We start from the raw sequence: 12,520 nt of genomic DNA, 5'->3' as shown, positions 1-12,520 counted from the left end.
CTCAGCCTTCAGAACTGTGAGAATTTCTATTGTTTATAGGCTGCCCAGTCTATGGTGTTTTATTATAGCGTCCTGAATGGACTAAGACAGACAGATAGCAAGGAAGCTTTGAAAAGAAAAAATGATTTTGGACATTTGTGTGACATCCTCTATAGATAAAAAAAAGAAAAGAAAAAAAAGCTAGTTAGAAATTGTCTGGGCTCATAAACTGTGTTACAATTTTAGAGGAATCAGAATTTCATAGACCAGATATCTCCCTAATAATTGTCTTTGCCTTGAAGTATATGTGATATACTTTTATATGTGATATACTGACAGATAATGGAAAGGTTGATTTAATTAACATTTATTCATTGCTTTCCAGTAAAAATTACCATAAAAAATAAAATAAATGAGGGGCACCTGGATGGCTCAATCAGTTAAGTGTCTGCCTTCAGCTCAAGGTCATGATCCCAGAGTCCCTGGATCAATCCCTGCATTAGGCTCCCTGCTCAGCAGAGAGCCTGTTTCTCTCTCTGTTCCTCATCCCGCTTATGCTTGCTCTCTTTCTTAAATAAATAAAATCTTCGAAAAAAAAAAAATGAATAGGGTTTAGTCATACCTTGCAGAAGTTCACAATACAGTGTGTATTTTTGTGTATGTGCATATCTGCTACACACTTAAATACGGTGTAGGAAAAACATGCAAAGACTGTGTTTAATTTTAATACAAGGTATATGGGGATAAATGTTAAAGTGGAGCTACAAAGCATAACAAGTTCATGAAAAAAAAAGAATGCAGTTGGTACTGGAGGGCTATTACAAAGATTCTTGGGAGTACTGCTTTAATGGTCTCAGTAGGATAGACAACTATGACAAATATTGGGGATAGGAAGCACATTCCAGATCAATGTGAAGAGCTTGAACAAAGGTCTGCAAAAAATAATGCATGGTGGATATGTGACACTGGAATAAAGTATATCACTAATGATAATAAGGTCAGATTAAGAAGATTTACCAGAGAGCTCTAGCTGTTTGAAGATTAAACCCTAATGACATGAAGAATTTTATTCATCAGAAATTTCTATAGACAATTTTCACAATATAATCATAAAAAAGAAAGACTACACTACACAGAGAGGGTTCTAGATATTTCTTTTCATGAGGAAAAAAAAGGAAGATCAGAAGGTATTTCCAGGTCCTTGGCTGGTTTTAGACTAACCAAGTGCATCTGACAATTGGGAGGACATATTTTAAGAACAGATAGGATCCTGATGCCAAAAGCTTACAATGAAAGTATAGACCCATGCCCTACCTTTCCCCTATGAATTACTTTAAATACTTATAGCAGTTTTTCCTTCTATTTATCCCCTCCGTATTTCTATAACTGAACATATAATTAACAATTCTAGATATTATCTTTTGACTCCTTCTTCTGTAGATGAAATTAACCACATATAGACCTACCTTCCTCTCTCATTAATGAATATAGTTTTATTGGAATTTTAATAAGTGCTATACTACTAAGAGAATTATAAATTTTTCATTACAGAATCAACTAGAGTTCTATGATTTCCTTTCTTTTACAACTTAATTTTCTGAGGTTAATAGTGCCCTCATTTTTCACTTGCCTAATTTTCTATAGACCTATCCCTAAATTCTCCAATTACTTGGTAAGATTGAGCACACACCGAGCAAAGTTATTTCCTCTGAATATTCATACTCATCAAATAACTATTATTTTTTTCTTTCTTCCTGTTTCAAACTGGATAGATTATTCTCAGGACATGCTACATATCTATAATTCTGAGCTTTTTGTGGTTGATTTATGTTGAACTGTGCTATTATTATTTTTCTCTTTTTCTGTTTACTTCTTCCCTTATATTAGTACCTTCATAACTAATTGCCTAAGTAGAGGAAAGGTACATATCGGAGTCCTTGAATGTCTGCATCTTTATTCTAACCTTACAGTTTAGTAATCATTTGGCTGGGTCTATTATTCTAGGTTGATATTTAGAATTTTGAAGACTTTATTCCATTCTTATGTCATGTAAGTTTTATTTTTTTTAATGTCACTCTTTTTCTCACTTTTATATAAATTGTTTTTCCTTTCTTTAAGCTTTTACCATGTACACATTAACCCTAGCGCTATATTCATGTTTTCTCCATTAGTGAAATATTTACCTAATCCAGTTCACGAGTCACTTAGAGAACTTTTTAAAATGAGAAGTCTCAAGTCTAAGTGGTACCTGGATGGTGCGTTCGGGTAAGCAGCAAATTCTTGGTTTTGGCTTAGATGATAATCATTAATCAGTTTTACCATATTCTTCTCTTTAGAGTTCTAATTCCCTATAAACCCTCTACTATCCCTTAAATAATATTCTTTTAAAAATTATCTCCCTACTTATACCATATGCTTCATCTCAAAACAATTCCAGGAAAAAAAATTTTAAAAAAAGATTCTATTTATTCATTTGGGAGGGAGAGAGCACAAGCAAGGGAAGAAAGGGTAGAGGGAGACTCAGACTCCCCATTGAGCATGGAGCCCAACAATTCCAGGACCCTGAGATCACGACCTGAGCTAAAGGCAGAAGCTTAATCTACTGAACCACCCAGGCATTGAAAAAAAAAAAAAATCTGAACTCTTCTCTCAAGCATTTTGTACCTCATTGGTGTCTTTTAGCTTTTCAATTGTCATCTCATCTTCTTTCCTAAATCTGGTGACAAATAAGTTCCATGACAAATGCCACTTGCAATAGATATATTGGTTGTTTGAAAGACTGCAGAAAGGGGATTTAAGGCCAATTCCAGCTTAATAGAAATGAGTTCTGGAGCTGGTTAGTGATGTTTGCTATAGTTGAGGGAATCAAGAGTCTAGTGCGAATGCTGTGTGTTTGCTGATACTGATTTAAATCTTTCACACAGGCTACAAACTCTTTTCAGTTTAACCTTTTCCTGTTTTATTATCTATTTGTGACTCATTTATATAACTAACAACAACTTTATCACAAAATGTGAAGACATGATATTACTTTATATACAAGGCAATATGCATCATGCATGAAACTTGGGACAAGATCTCACTTACCAAGTCCATAGAACATTTGTGAAAAATCAAATGAGAGAATATGCACAAAAATGCCATGAAAATTCCATCTTAGTAAATTATTAAGTGCTTTTTTAAGGCAAAAAGATATGTTATTAATCTTACTTTTCATTAGGCAGTACCTAAAACAAAATTTTGCACACAATGGATATACAATGTTTTTTTTTTTTTTTTTTTTTTTTTAATTTTTTTTTTTTAATTTTTATTTATTTATGATAGTCACAGAGAGAGAGAGAGAGAGAGAGAGGCAGAGGGAGAAGCAGGCTCCATGCACCGGGAGCCTGACGTGGGATTCGATCCCGGGTCTCCAGGATCGCGCCCTGGGCCAAAGGCAGGCGCTAAACCGCTGCGCCACCCAGGGATCCCCTACAATGTTTTTTTGAATTGAACTGTTTCACTCACTTACTCTGTGAAACACTTTCCTAATTCTTTTGACCTGAAGAAAGACAGAGAGTTTATGTGTGTGAAGCAGCAATGGAGTGCTATAACTATAGCAGGCAAAAATCAATAAATTATTATTTTGAAAAGTCATACATAATTGATAATTGTGCTCAGCATATCACTTTTGCAAAATAACGTCCTTAGGGGAAAGAAATTGTGTCTCTTCCTATCTGGCAAATTATGTAGTAAAATGTTCTGCACTATAGATATGAGATAAATAAAAATTAATGTGGATGAATTAGCCTGATGAAATGTTCCCTAAATAGCACCCCCATAAGACTATAAAATATGATTTTTTTTCTAAAGTTAAAAGTAAAGGCTGCTAGTTCATTAATTCCCCCACATTTCTTTTTCATTTTGGGGTAAGTGGTTTTCAGGATCATTAACCTATTCATCAGAATTCCACTTTGTTATTTGCTAGCTTCTATACCTGGATTTTTGTGAAGCCACACTCATCCTATCAAGTTTATAGCATATCTACCAGAATGCTTACCTTAGGACTTCTAATATTAAGAATGATAAAAACAACTTTCCAACTCACTGTTTCATTGAAGAGCATAAAACACATGGATATTTAAACTAAATATGACTATATTCCCTAATTCTTCCTAGCTCAAATCTGCTCCACTTTCTGACTCTTCAAATCGCTCAAAATGAATCACAATTTATTTATTCAGTCAAACAAGGCAGATTCTAATCATCCTCCCTGACTACCATACTCAGTCATGTACTGAGAGTACTCAATTTTATCTTCTAAATGCCTTTGACCCTACTCTCCTCAATTCCACTGTCATTGACTTTGTTCAGGTCATTAAGGAGACAGTAGCCATACCATCTTGACTCTCTTTTCTCCCTTTCCTCTTTTCAAATTATTGACAATGCTGCATCAAACTTGGTTTTCAAAAATTAGTGTCACACTCCTACTTCAGAACCTCTGATAATGGGTCACTGTTCAGTACATAAATGACACATACCTGCGTCAAGCTAGTTCTAATCTTTTTTACTAACTTTTTACTAACTTTTAATTAAAGGTATATGGTATATACCTCTCTTTTCTCCTTTCACAAAAGTCAGTGCCCCTGCCATACTGGACATTTCAGCATCTATTTCTTTGACACTGTTATTACTTGGCCCAGAGCACTCTCTTTTTCTGCAAGTGTTCACTCTGGTATATCTTCTTCATTAATCCCTCAGAAGTTCAAAACTGGCAGCTGTTAAGCAGATACAGTCTACAGATGTTACTCATTTGAGTGGAAAAAGTTCAAAAACAAAACTAAATTAAAATGCCTTTTGATATGCTTTTACCCTCATTCCCCACCATTCCTGAGTTTCTTACTCTATCCTGATCCAACATTTATATTACTTGACAAGCTTTTATATGCCTCTCTGTCTATGTAATAAATAATAGCCCTTATAACCTAGGATGACTATATTAAATTACCATAGAAAAATGTTCTGCACACAATAAGGGTAAGCATTCTTAGAAACAATAATGTGAAATAATAATTAGAAATAATTAGAAATTCAATAATTAGAAATAATATGGTAATAATCATTATTATTATTTATTAAACATTTTTCCATAAATATATCTTACTAAAAATTTTTTCAGTTTAGACTGACCAATGGTCCTGGCTTTCCCAGACTCTTCTGATTTTAGCAGTGAAAGCCCCTGCATCTAGGGAAATCTCTCACTCTCAGGAAAACCAGAATAATCATTCACCCTACCAATATCCCCAAATAAAATCAATAATTTCCATCTCTGGGCCCCTTTTGTACAGTATTCACACTTACTTTTATAGAACTTTATACATTTTTTGTGTTGCATAACATTTGTCTGTTTCCCCAATTTCCAATTGCTTATGGACTTTCTTGTGCCCTCAATTCCCAAAGTGTGCCCTAATTTTAAGAAAAATATAACTAAATGAACTCCATAGAAGAATCCAAATGCCAAATTATGAGCGATTGGCCTGGAAAAATACATATTTGTTGAATCAATATTTTTATTTTATGAGAGGACTTCATCAACTAATTTGTAGATAGAATGAAGTGGAAAATTACTTGGGTATGTGGTTCTATTGGTTCATCGCTATTGATAGGGATGAGTAAACCTGAACAGACCTAAGCCCAGTAAAACTGTTGCCCAAATTTTAGACTCTGGGCCCTAATGTATTAAAATGATCCTTATATATGAGCCATATATAAATTCTTCTTATTCCTATATAATCCTATATATATATTATATTTTTAATTAAAGTTTTGTATTTACTGCAAAAACATTGCCTATCTTAACTCTTTACATGATCTATACAGATTGTCAGATGCTTTTCCATTACTGATGACATAAGCTCATTAGGTCTGCAGTCAGAGAGATTACTTGAAGAAAAAAAATATATATTCCAATATATGTCAGGAATTTTTTTGAAAATATTGTAAAAGACTATCTATAAAACTCAGAATGCCAAAAACTGTAATATTAATGAAATACAGTTAGACTGAAGCTGTGAGTGAGACACAATCATCTTTTTCTACCAGTCTTTGGATGAAGCAATTTTCCATCCTTTGTTCTTTTTTTTTTTTTTAAGATTTTATTTATTTATTCATGAGACACAGAGAGGGAGGCAGAGACACAGAAAAAGAAGCAGACTTCTTGAAGGGAGCCTGATGTGGGACTTGATCCCAGGACCCCAGGATCACACCCTGAGCCATAGGCAGATGCTCAACAGCTGGCCACCCAGGCATCTCCCATACTTTGTTCTAAGATCAGGAAAGTACAGTAGTCAGCATAGTGGATTGTGGACATAATCCTTCCATGAATATGAATCTGAAAGCTATGTAACCCTTGGAAATGTCTCTATCATCTCTATAGTTCAGTTTACTCAGCTATGAAATAGGAAAAAACATCTAACTATCTGGGTTTCTGTGAACTACATATGATACCACTGATTAAGCATTTAGTACAATAAATAACAGGTAGTCTAACCTTGATAAATTCCAATAGTTACTGTTACCACTTTATTTGAATTGGTATTTCTAATGGTGGGATAGGTGTATATAACTAAAAAGTCACAAAATGTGTACTATGTTTGTTTTCCCATATCTGTTTCAAATATCTAAATCATTAATGGCATTATTTTCATATATTGTCAGGTCTAAAATAAATAGCCAGTTTAGATTCCAACCAAGCTGTTAGTTGTTTCAAATTTTATTCATTAGAATGGATAAAATCTACAATGGTGATTGTCATAACATGTATCCTGTTACAGACTTAAAGCTATATTTATATATGTAGTGGATTTAAGGCTCCAGCAAATACCATCTTTACTTTCTCTAACACATTTGCAACTGAATGAGAGATACATACATGATTGAGATAGATGAAGATCAAGATATAAATTCCTTAATAAAAATTGAATTGGTGTACAAGGCTTCTGTGTATAGCTCCAACATGCTTTCTTATACTTCATCCTGGGATTCATTTACTCTACCAAACTGTGGGCCTCATTCTCATAAGGACAAAGCCCAAAGCAATTAGGTTATCATATGACAGGGAAAAGAGATCACATGGTCTTCTCGGTACCCAAAGAGGATGGAATTAATAACTCCCTGTTATTCCCTTGGCAGGAGGAAGTGAGAAAGTGTAGAAAAGATGAAGGTGTCCCATCTGAGCTATTCCCTCTTGGAAGTGGAATGGAAATTTTCTCCCTTTATGCAGATATAATTAATTAGTGGGGAAATAAGTGTCCCTAATAATGTCTAAGATATTATTTTTATAATAGTTGACTAAAAAATGATGTTATATAATTAAAAGCAGTTACTAAACCAACATAATAGCAATATGATCAATTACTTACACTAAGTGTTATATAATGCTAGTTATGCCACAATTAGGAAAAGTGGAAATTGACATACATGCTTTAAAGCTCCTATCATAAAAAAAAAAAAAAAAATCTGTGCTTACTACAACCTTAAGAATGTCCGTGTATCTTTAAGATTGTCCAAAAAATAATAGCAGCTTAGATAGCCTATAATCCTGTTTTGCTCCCAGGCCAAAATATATCAATCCAAAGCATGCTGTTTGGGGCTTTTTTTCTTTTTAAGATTTTATTTATTTACTCATGAGCCACACAGAGAGAGGGCAGAGAATTAAGCAGAGGCTCCCCGCATGGAGCCTGATGCAGAACTCGAATCCAGGACCCCCAGGATCACAACCTGAGCCAAAGGCAGATGCTTAACCACTAAACCACCCAGGAGCCCCCATTCAGGGAATTTGAAGAAACAGTCTGAAAAATTATATCATCTTGTCAAAGAAGAGATAGGAAATCGGGGGGATGGACGAGAGAGAGATGGGTTGCTCTTAAAGAGGGATAAAAAACACTTGCCTTGTATGCAGTATAGGTTTCTTATAAGTGCTGACATAGCAAACACTCCAGGGATCAGGGGAAATTGGTGATCTAGTAAAATATGGTCTTTAGCTAAAGGTCAAATGAAATTGTACTGGAAACCTTGGGGATACTTTAAAGTGGGAGCTAAAGACAGGGGGCTGCTCATTAGAGCTTGTGCTTAAGTATCAGTTTCACTTTATCAGGGAAATTGTTCATTTGTGTGAAAATTTGACCTCTGTCAGTTTGCCAAGCAGGCTGGGCCCGGGAGTGATCTCAGGCTCACGTGTGCTTGGAGAAGTTAAAGCTACCTGGGGACTACTTTCAAAGGACACCGCCAAGGTTAGCAGACCCAAAATTTGACCTTCCTCTTCTCTCTTTCCATTTATATCTGTTTGTAAAGTTCAAATGGTTCTTTTTTTTTTTTCCCCCAAAAAAGAAAGCGCTTCAAATGCAATAAAGTGATTAAAGATTCCAAAGGGATGCAGCTATAAAAAGAGAAGGTGAAATAAAAATGTTTCACTTAGGAAGGCTGGTTATTTAGGGAAATACAATGCGATAGCTAATAAATCACCCTATTTCTTAACCTAGATTGGATTTAGCTTTAAAATTTTATAGTGCTACCACCTTTTAACCAGAGCCAAGTATTATTGCTAATGCATTAATGAAGGAAAAGAGGACAGAAACTTTTTCACAGGATGTTTGTTATCCAGAGAAGCTAATAATTCAAAATTCTTTAAATGCTCCAATTACATAGACCTTCCTATAACATATCCATATAAATTAAGCTACAAACGAAAGGGAATGATGGGCCATGATTTAATGGTATGGATGTATAATGATGAGAGTATCACTGAATTTTAAAAATCAGTATTAAGTACCTATTATATGCTAAGATTTTAATTTTTTCTTTTATATCTCTATATGCAATTATTTTGCTTTAAAATGTATTTCCTTGTTTAGTATCAGTCTCCTTGCACTATTGTCTATGCTCCCAAAAGGAATGTTTTTTTTTTCTTATTAACTGCTGTATTCCCAACATCTAGAACAGCACCAGGCATATTTGTACCGTTTCTACATAGTAGCTATTTGTACTATTTTTCTCTTTCCTTAATGAATAAATACACATGACAGACATACCCATATATATTTTCTCATATAATCATTTTAACAACCCTGTGAAGTAATATTTAAAAAATAATAATGTTGATGCTTATTTTCATGGCTAATGAATGGTAACATGGTAACCATGACTTATAATTGCATGGACCTCTCCCTTATCACAATAGATTTTATTTTTGTTTGTAATATAGACAGTATTTTTATTTATATTTTTAGGTAGAGTTCTGTACAATTTTCCCAGCATAATTAAAATTACTATAGTGAAGCACTTTACTAGGAGCTTTGCACACATTACTTCATGTATGTATGGGAAGATAAGGCTATTATTAGCTTGAATCATAAGAAATTTTTGATACTCCATTATTTTTAACTTGCATACATAGCAATTTCATGTGGTTCAGTCTGATATTAATTCCATTTACAGGAGGTACCTGAGGTTTAGAGAAATTAAATTGTACAAAGCTCAATATCGGTAAACAATAAACTTAAGAACTGAATCTGTTTTTAATTACAAATGCCATCTTCTTTATCTTGCTTCTAAAAATGGGCTTTAGAATGGATAAACACGACACAGTATTCTGGATAATCTCTTTCCTTTAAAACACGGAATTATATGGAGTGAAATGTAAAATTATGCAAACTCTTAAGAAAACAAGAGGCTCTGGAGACATTTCACAATATGTGGGATCCATTTGCTACTAGGAGTACTCTACTTGAAAATTGTAGGAAGAAGAGCACACTCAATCCCAGAGCCCCCTTCCTTATCACTATTTGAGAGTAAAGGCCGATGCTAAGATTAGCCATTGATCAAAACAATTGTATAATCTGTTGAGGATGAGAAAAAGGTTATTTTCTTTGAAGGGAAAAAATTCAATCTCTTATAAATGTTATTAATATGCAATGATTTGCTTCAGAGAGCCAGTGTTAAAATAAATCTTAATATATTTGCTAATAGTTCAAAATTAATATGGATGGATATGGAATATATAGGTTAAATGTACTCTTTTTGGAAAATTAAAATATTTTCTCCCTTTTTAATTATGTTCTACATGCCATTACTTTTTTAAAAAGTTTTTATTTAGATCCCAGTTAGTTAATATACAGTGTAATATTAGCTTCAGGTGTACAACATAGTGATTCCACACTTCCACTGAAATTCATCACAAGTGTTCTCCTTAATCCCCATCACCTATATGATCCATCCCTCCACCAACCTCCCCTCTGGTAACCATCAGTTTGTTCTCTATAGTTAAGAGTCCGTTTCTTGATTTGCTTCACTCTCTCTCCCCGCCCCCCTTTGCTCCTGTGTTTTGTTTTTTAAACAAACATATTAAACATATGAGTGAAATCATATGATGTTTGTCTTTCGCTGACTTATTTCACTTAGCATAATATGCTGTAGCTCCATCTATGTCATTGCAAATGGCAAGATTTCTTTCTTTTCTTTTTTTTTTTTTTTTTTTAGATTTATTTGTTTGAGTGAGAGAAAGAGAGGGGAGGGACAGAGAGAGTAGAGAGGGCCCATGTAGGACTCCATCTCAAAACCCTAAGATCACTGGAGCCAGAACCAAGTCAGATGCTCAACGGATTGCACTACCCAGGTGCCCCAAGATTTCATTCTTTTATATGCTATTACTTTCTTCTCTTTCCTTCTCAATATCAAAAATTATAGTTGCTACATTTCTATTATGTTATAAATCATTAACACGAAAGAGATATTTCTGAAAACTTTTATTATCTACAAGGCAATATTTAATTTCATTGTAATTTAGAAACATGAACTCTTCAAATAACTTTTGATTTTCTATGTAAGCAGAAAGTGAAAAAAGATTCAAAGTATTCAAAGATTCAAAAAAGGGATTACTACAGGTAAATAGTGCAGTGACCCAGGTGTTATTTAGATAAGTAATTATCTCAATTGACTTTCAATGAAATGCTTTCCTTTTCAATTAGAATTCTAAGTGGGATCACATAAATTATTTAAGGAACTGATTATTATAGTCAGCACATACAGTTTCTGAGCAGCCTTACTTTCCTAAAATAATATGTATAATCTATAAACATAAAAGCAACTTTGACGTTTTCTTTTTTTGCCTTGAATTTTCATTCACTGAGCAAAAGATTATGTTGAAGGAAATTAAATGGGGATATAATTTTATGTTTAGCTGATTACTACTACTCAAACTCCCACTTACGTATTAATAAAGCAATTAGGAAAAATAATATCATGTAGAACTCCTGTTTCACACTAGCACCTGTTAGCTTTCCAGGGTATTTTATCAAGAAGTAATAAGGAGGGTGGAAATGGTGTTTGTTTTTAAATACCGTATAATATGATTAGGGATAACTTCTGTAATTCTCAAAAGGGATAGACAGAAAAGTTAATTTTTCCCCTTAAGAGACGGAAAAGCTAAAGTCGGGCTGAACATTGAGACTTGAAATAGGTAAGCAGCCCTAACAAAGATGCAGTGCCACTCAACGATCACAGCCAGCTGCAGCTAATTGCATTAGTTATGGTAATAGTGCCCTCCAGAGGAATTTTGCAGGAATTTGAAGGCATAGGGAAAATTAAAGGCCCTGAAAATGATGAATTTAAATATACACATATAAATTACCATATATTAATCTTACCTAGATAATTAATACATGCTTTAGTTTAAATTTAATGCTGAGTCAGTACTATATCCATCACTACAAATATCAACAAGCATATGTTTCTTATTATTTTAAGCCATTTGTGAATCCCTACTCACTTATTATATTATTAGCATATTCTAAAATATTCACGTTATTTTAAAGTAAATTTAGTTCAAGGAAACAGTAAAGGACTGAGATTAAGGCATTCAAATTTGTGACTTCATTTTTACTTTTCCTTCATTGTATTTCTTTCTACAAGTTTCTAGAAATTAGTGCAAATAGAGTTATATTCTTGTATCACTGAAATGAGGCAAAATCATAAACAATCACCAACAATTATTTGTAGTAAATTAATATAAGGGAGCTCAAAGTACCAGATTATAGATGGCAAGTTTCAATTAACACCACAAAATGTTCAATTAAAATAGGTTAAAATAGGTAAAATAGGTAATAAATACATGAAATGAAAAATAAGAAGACTCCTTATATTTGTCATTTAAATATTTATACTTTCTTAATTTTAGAGAACGCATAATGATTATTTCACATGATGATTTATTGTCATTATCATCAACATTGCTTTTGCTATTTCATTATGCTAAGCACTGAGGCAAAGCTAGGAAAAGGGAATTCATACTTAACGAATTTACCACTTTTTACTTCATTCACCATTGCCAGGAACACCAGAATGATTTTCTGCATTTGAAATCTTGGAGGAAAAAGCAGGAGCACAGAAAGCAAGTTCTTCTTAGTGATTTACTAAAATAATTGTGAAGAGAGTGAAATGTTTCTTTTAAAATTTAATACCAGAAACCAAGACAGGAAGAGAATGACTGGAAGACAAAAATAAGACC

This window comes from Canis lupus, chromosome 27 (genome assembly GCF_003254725.2).
Source record: "Canis lupus dingo isolate Sandy chromosome 27, ASM325472v2, whole genome shotgun sequence".
Taxonomy (NCBI): Eukaryota; Metazoa; Chordata; class Mammalia; order Carnivora; family Canidae; genus Canis; species Canis lupus.
Note: the sequence above shows the minus strand (reverse complement) of the source record.